Genomic DNA, 6,000 nt, shown 5'->3' with positions numbered 1-6,000 from the left:
AAACCATATTACGTATTTCAAATACACCATAATCAAGTAAAGCTTATTTTAAAAACGCATCAGTAGTTCAGCATTGGGAAATACATTAATATAATTTACAGTGCAAACAAATTATTGATAGATCAAAGCAGAAAATTATGATTACTAGATACCCCAATCAAATAAAATTCAATATATCTTTTTGATTAATATATATATATATTTTAAGAACCTCTCAGAGAACTATGACAAGAAAGATACTTCCTTAATAAATGAATTTTTGTCTCACAATAATAGCCAACATCATACTTGATTATAATGTCTTAGACATAGCCCTATTAATTTTAGAAAAAAACATAGGATGCCTGTTATCACCGCTATTATTTATCACTGCTCTGAAAGCCCCAGCTAATTAAATAAGACAAGGTGTACAAATAATAATAAAAAGACTTAAATTTTATTATTATTATTATTTGAGACAGTGTCTTACTCTGTCACCCTAGTTGGAGTCCAGTGGCACAATCTTGGCTCACTGCAAACCTCCACCTCCTGGGTTCAAGCAATTCTCCTGCCTCAGCGTCCCAAGTAGCTGGGACTACGGGACTGTGCCACCACACTTGGCTAATTTTTGTGTTTTTAGTAGAGACGGGGTTTCACCCTGTTGGCCAGTCTGGACTTGTACTCCCGACCTCAAGTGATCTGCCTGCCTTGGCCTCCCAAAGTGCTGGTAGTATAGGCAGGAGCCACCATGTCTGGCTGAAAGACTAAAATTTTGTTGTGTGCTTACTATAGTCCAGGGACTGCTCCAAGCACCTTTCGGTTTTCACTTAATTCACATGATAGCCCTAGGTGGTAACATGACTGCGCCCTTTTTACAGATAAGGAAATAAGTCACTGAATGGTTAAATAATTTGCAAGGGCAGGTAAAAGCAGTAAATACTGAAAAGCAATGACACAATGATCCCAATTTTCAGGTGTCGTGGTTGCCTTATTGGAAAGCCTAAGAATTAGCTGAAATCCATTTAAAAAGTATTACTGAAAACAAAACATCCTTTACTTCACCCCAAACAAAACGTCCTTTATTTCACCCCCTCAAGCTTCTCTAGGATGATACAAGAGCCATCAGGCAAGACAGATGTTTAATTTAGTCCTGGCGAGAGGGTAAAATGTCTGTCTTCCCCATTTACTCATCTTAATCCTTAATTGCCACCCATCCTCCCCAAGCAGTCTGTCTCATTTACTTTGCTCCCATTTGCAATCAAGGGCTGAGCCCCAAAGACATCTGGAGTCTTAAAACCCAGTAATGATAAGAAGAAACCAACACAAAACAAAACAAAACAAAATCCTTTTGAAATCTCTGACCATAGATGATACGCATCTATAAGGCCCCAAAAGCTGCAGCCCCCAGGCTTAGTATCAGTGGAGAGGAGGGAGGGTTGGCAGAGAGGCATCCCTCTTTAAGACTCAGCCTCAGATTTCAGAACTGACTGCAGCTGCCACTCAGCTAGGCTCTGGGTCACAGCACCAGGCTCTGTAAGTTCTCAGAGAGCCAGGCTCAGGACTCAAGGACCTGGCTGAGAAGGACACCTGTGGAGGCAGCGTAGAAAGGGCTTAAGGCAACCTGGGGCATCCCAAGAACCCTGGTCATCTGTAGGGGCAGTAGCAGAGTGTGAAGAGTAAGAAGAAATAAAGGAATGAGAACAATAACTAAAGCTTGTCCTACCAGGACAAAAGTTGCTGTTCTAAGGTCATTGGCCTGGGCCACTATTTTGGTTCCCAACTGTTTGAGAAACAGCATGGTGGAGTGAAAGAAGCACCACACCAAGATCAAAAGACCTGCATTCATGCCCTCGCTAGGCCGCTACGATCTGTGTGTCATTTGAGGAACCCCTTTATCTTTCTGAGCCTATGTGCTGTATCAGATGGTTGTGGGAAGCATAATTCTTAAGGCTAGAGCTGAGACTGACCAGAGAATGTGAAGAGATAATGTTCATGTCTTGACTTTAACACGCTAACTTCAATTTTCCAGCCTTTCTTGGGGATATAGGGCCAAGCAGTGGTCTGAGGTCTTGGACATTGTGTTCATGAATCTTCATTGTAGGAGTTTTCCTAACTGCTCTGTGGAGGACATCACCTAAACAGCAGACTCCTGGGTGAAAAATATTTCTCTGCTTTCAATACAGCGGGCCTTGAAGAAATGAATAATAAAACCTATAACATGGAAATGGCCATTCCTTCCCAGACAATTTCCTGATTGTCATGAATGTTAAAAAAAAATAGATATGGAAGTGCTTTGTAAATAGCAAAGTATATACAAAGGTGACAGGGCTTATTATCATTATGCTTATGTATTTAAATCACCTTTCACTTCTCCCTTCTGAGTTATCAGCAAAATGGGCATCATGATACCTTTCTCAGATTGACCTTGTTAGGATATGGGAGATATCATGTGTAGAGCACGTGTAAAATGCATGGCCAGTACATTCTAGACATGTTAGTCAGGGTTCCCTAGAGGAACAGAACTAATAGGAGATATATAAATGTGTGTGTGTGTGTGTGTGTGTGTGTGTGTGTGTAGATAGACAGATATAGATGGGAGTTTAAGTATTAACTTACACAATCACAAGATCCCACAATAGGCTATCTACAAGCTTCAGGAGGAAGGAGAGCCAGTCAGCGTGTCAAAACTGAAGAACTAGGAGTCCGATGTTTGAGGGCAGGAGCATCCAGCATGGGAGAAAGATGTAGGCCAGGAGGCTAGGCCAGTCTCACCTTTTCACATTTTTCTGCCTGCTTTATATTTGCTGGCAGCTGATTAGATTTTGCCCACCAGAGTAAGGATGGGTCTGCCTTCCCCAGCCCTCTGACTGAAGTGTTAATTTCCTTTGGCCACACCCTCACAGACACATCCAGGATCAATACTTTGCATCTTCAATCCAATCAAGTTGACACTCAGTACTAACCATCACATGTCCACCCCTTGTCAGCTTGAATCCATATACATCTCCTGAGATCATACATAATCTTCAAATAAAGACAATAATAAGGTTATAATTATGCCTAACATAATACAACTATCCTTCATACAAATGGAAACGCACCAATTTGTATGAAAAACCTCAATACTATTACATAAAGTTAACAATACTTAAATGCTGATGTGAAGTCAATAAGTCATATGTCACATGATAAAGAATAAAGGAAATAAAATAAAGATATTTTCTTAGTACAAGCATATATATGCACAGACAGAATATGTGCACAAACATGTTTTTAACAAAGGAAGGAGGAAATACTCATGACAATTACAATCCTTATTTCTGCAACCTATCACGTGGTCATAGCTGGTATTGATGACTACCTTCTTTTATTACCCATTCTGTATTCCCTTTGCCTTCAGCAAGCACCTCAGCAGGTAATTTTTTTTTTTTCTGATGGAGTGACCCAAACCTTCATTCCTGAAGGGTCTGAGCCATTTGTAGTCCTGCCTGGATTGGGCTGTTGTAGTTTCCCATTGACCTTAGTCACAGGGCATGGTAATACTAAAAGACACCCTAATGGATCTCCTGTATTCCATGCATGCTCTTCCTTACCTCCGCTGTGGAATAATAGACTGAGTTCATCTTGATAGTTCAGGTCGATCACCCCAGCCAACAGTTAACTCCCTTCTTAGCCTGTTGGCTTAAAGGTAGGAGGAGCCCAAAGTGTCCAGGTGGCAATTTTAACTTCCAGTTTAATGGAATCATTGTTGTATCTCCTGGTGGCAGCGTTCCACCCTCTGGAACTAAGACCTCTAGGCCAGCAGAATGTAATGTTGTGGGAAAAGAAAGAAAAATGTTACTATTAGATCACTTAGGGGTGATGGTAAGTGGTGCCACTTCCACTTCATCACCTTGATTCCTGGCTATGGGAGAAACAGTACCATATATTGGATGCTGATTTAGAGCATACACAGCCTTCTGGAGAACTTTGCCCCAGCCCTGCGAAGTTTTGTACCTAGTTGGCATTTTAATTGTGACTTCAAAAGGCCATTCCACTGTTCTGTCAATCCAGCTGCTTCAATATAATGAGAAACATGGTAAGACCAGTGAATTCCATGAGCACGAGCCCACTGCCACACTTCGTTAGCCTTAAAGTGAGTACCTTGGTTAGAGGCAGTGTTGTCTGGAATACCATGATGACGGATAAGGCATTCCATGAGTCCATGGATGGTAGTCTTGGCAGAAACATTGCATGCAGGATAGGCAAATCTATAACCAGAGTAAGTGTCTATTCCAGTGAGGACAAACCTCTGCCCTTTCGGTGATGGAACAGGTCCAATATAATCAACCTGCCACCAGGCAACTGGCTGATCACCCTGAGGAATGATACTATATCAAGGGCTCAGTGTTGGTCTCTGCTGCTGGCAAATTGGGCACTCAACAGTGGCCACAGCCAGGTCAGCCTTGGTGAGTGGAAGTCCATGTTGCTGAGCCCATGCGTAACCTCTATCCCTGCCACCATGGCTTCTTTGTTCATGGGCCCATTGGACAATGACAGGGTGGCTGGGGGAAGAGGTTGAATGGTGTCCACAAAACGGGTCATCCTATCCACTTGATTATTAAAATTCTCCTCTGCTGAGGTCACCCGTTGGTGAGCCCTCACATGGGATACAAATATCTTCAGTTTTTGACCACTCAGGTCCATCCCCACACCTCTTTGTCACAAATTTTTTGTCACAAATTTTTCAATCATGCTTCTTGCAAGTCCCTGACCATCCAGCCAAACCATTGGCAACAGCCCAAGAATCAGTATATAATAGCACATTTGGCCATTTCTCCTTTTGTGCAAAGTGCACAACCAGGTGCAATGCATGAAGTTCTGCCCACTGGGAAGATTTCCCTTCACCACTGTCCTTAAGGGATGTCCTAGAAAGGGGCTGTAGTGCTGCAGCTGTCCTCTTTAGGGTGGTGCCTGCGTATGGCGCAGAACTATCTGTGAACCTAATCTCCTCTTCCTGTCAACTGATCATTAGAAACTTGCCATGAGACCATCAGTGCAGGTTGGGGGAGAGAAGGCAGGTGGCAGGAGTGGAGACCATGGGCATTTGAACCACTTCCTCATGTAACTTACTTGTGCCTTCAGGACTGGCTTGAGCCCGATCACATATATATCACTTCCATTTGATGACGGAACGCTGCTGTGCACAGCCCACTTTATGGATAGATGAGTGAGAAAGCATCCAGTTCATGATAGGCAGTTTAGGTTACATTGTGACTTGATGACCCATAGTCAAACATTCAGTTTCCACCAAAGCCCAGTAACAGGCCAAGAGCTGTCTCTTAAAAGGAGAGAAGTTATCTGCAGAAGACGGCAGGGCCTTGCTCCAAAATCCTACAGGCCTCCGCTGTGATTCACCTATGGGGGTCTGCCAAAGGCTCCAAACAGCATCCCTATCTGCCACTGACACCTCGAGCACCATTGCATCTACCTGGTCATGTGGCCCAAGTGGCAAAGCAGGTTGCACAGCAGCCTGGACCTGTTGCAGAGCCTTCTCCTGTTCTGGATCCCACTCAAAACTGGCAGCCTTTCAGGTCAGTCAATAAATGGGCCAAAGTAACACACCCACATGAGGAATGTGTTGCCTCCAAAACCCAAATAGGCCCACTGGACATTGCGCCTCTTTCGTGGTTGTAGGAGGGGACAAATGCAGCAATTTATCCTTTACCTTAGAAGGAATATCTCAACAGGCCCCATATCACTGGACTCTTAGAAATGTTACTGAGGGAGAAGGTCCCTGAATTTTAGTCAGATTTATTTCCCATCCTCTGGCACACAAATGTCTCACCAATAAGTCCAGTGTGTTTGCTGCTTCTTGCTCACTGGATCCAATCAGCATAATGTCATCAGTGTAATGGACCAGTGTGATACCTTGTGGAAGCAAAAAATGATCAAGGTCTCTCTGAATAAGATTATGACACAAAGCTGGAGAGTTTATATATCCCTGAGGTAGGACAGTAAAGGCTTACTGCTGGCCTTGGC

This window comes from Saimiri boliviensis, chromosome 11 (assembly GCF_048565385.1).
Source record: "Saimiri boliviensis isolate mSaiBol1 chromosome 11, mSaiBol1.pri, whole genome shotgun sequence".
Classification (NCBI taxonomy): Eukaryota; Metazoa; Chordata; class Mammalia; order Primates; family Cebidae; genus Saimiri; species Saimiri boliviensis.
This window is presented reverse-complemented; position numbering follows the sequence as displayed.